The sequence below is a fragment of the Schistocerca cancellata genome, unplaced genomic scaffold (genome assembly GCF_023864275.1).
Source record: "Schistocerca cancellata isolate TAMUIC-IGC-003103 unplaced genomic scaffold, iqSchCanc2.1 HiC_scaffold_734, whole genome shotgun sequence".
In the NCBI taxonomy this organism is placed as follows: Eukaryota; Metazoa; Arthropoda; class Insecta; order Orthoptera; family Acrididae; genus Schistocerca; species Schistocerca cancellata.
This window is the reverse complement of record NW_026046745.1, coordinates 1,708,599-1,710,287: the sequence shown is the minus strand read 5'-3', so window position 1 is coordinate 1,710,287 and position 1,689 is coordinate 1,708,599.

Genomic DNA, 1,689 nt, shown 5'->3' with positions numbered 1-1,689 from the left:
AAGAAAGCATAACAGAGGTGCTCGGGGAACTTCCTTGAAAATAATTGGTAGAAAAGTTACGGTGTTCTCGGGAAACACCACAGATTTACTTTAAATCTGGTTTCCAGGTCGTTTGGGCAACAGTGCCTATATCGTACGTATACCACAATGATAATGATTGTGAGATAAGTCAAAATAGGGGGCACAGAGTAATTTAGTCGGTTTTGCTTGCTTCATGCGTGATAACAATAGGACAGAAAAACCATCCTACGAAGTACCTTCCGTTGCGTTGCGTTCAGACAGATGTGGAATATATATATTTCTCACGAAAGGAAAATAGAAATGCTATACGATGAAGTCAGAACCCCCTGAACATTCAACCACGGCAAGGCTGCTTGTACCATGGTAACAGGCATTTCCAAATATCCAAAGGTACACACAATGCGCTTTCCTCCCAACATAAAGAGTAAATGATAGATTTTTAGAGATTGCAACTGTAGCAGTTGGGTTTAGGCAAGGCAGAGATCTTATATGACACAAATTCGGAATTTCATTATTTCAGAAACATCAGTCCTTTCCGTTTATGAAACCATCTGCGTGAATCACACGTATCCATTAGCTACAAAACACGTCAACGACGAAGGCGTCATTCGCAAAATGTTCTCAGTGCGAACTGGATATTATACGGAAATATGAGCAGAATGTTCCACATCAGACATACGGTACCTACTAGATGAAGTTAGGAAGTCTGTGGATGAACCTCCTCGGATGAAGTTGAATAACAGCAACAACTGCCGTCCAGCGTTACTGGTGGTGCCATTTTGAGTTAAATGTGAAACTTCTTTTTCTGAGTTTTTTGGCACTCACATTAAAGCCACCACTTACTGCTACCCTCTATCGTTCAGTATTCCTGAAACGTTTAATTTTAAAATTGTGGAGGGATTAATAAAATATTCTATAGGTTCTGTCAGCCCTTTACGAACAAGGACTGGCCGAACAAAGACGGATTTTAGTTTTTTGTTTATTTCTTTTGCCGTTCCCCAGTCGTTTTATCCCACTGCCCTGTATACAGATACTCATTAACTGATCCTACGAGCATAATTTTAATTAGTCACATCATATTTACAGTGTGCTGAGTAGTCACTGGTTTAGTTTTGTTGCAACTGGTTATCAGGTCTTCCTTTAAACCAGCTGTGTTCAACCATTTGTTGCCGAAGTTTGTACTGGACAGTACAGTGAAGTAATCCAAATGAAGATGGTTCAGATATTTTCTTTCAATATTTATTTCTTCTTTTTTTTCTTTATTGTAATTTTGAACACCTTACATAAGGTGGGCTGTCAGCAGCTGAGTACGCCGCTCTTCAGCCTTGAGATTTACAATAAAATAGAGGGGACACAGAGAATACAATCAAAAATGGTGGGCATAACAATGTAGACACCAAAAAACAAAAAAACACAGAGTCGTTCACGCCTGACGAAAAAACATCACTGACACTATTTGACACGGCGCACAAAACACGGACGGCTGCGACGGAACACGTGAACAGAGGAGGCGCGACGACGAAAGAACACTAAACACAGACGAAGGCACACACACGAGACACTGATGCCGACGATCTCCGGCGCGCGAATGTTCACAGAGCGTGTGCGAGTCCGGGGACCTGCCAAGAGAGGAGGAGGAGGAGGGGGAGTGGGAGAGTGAGAGGGGAG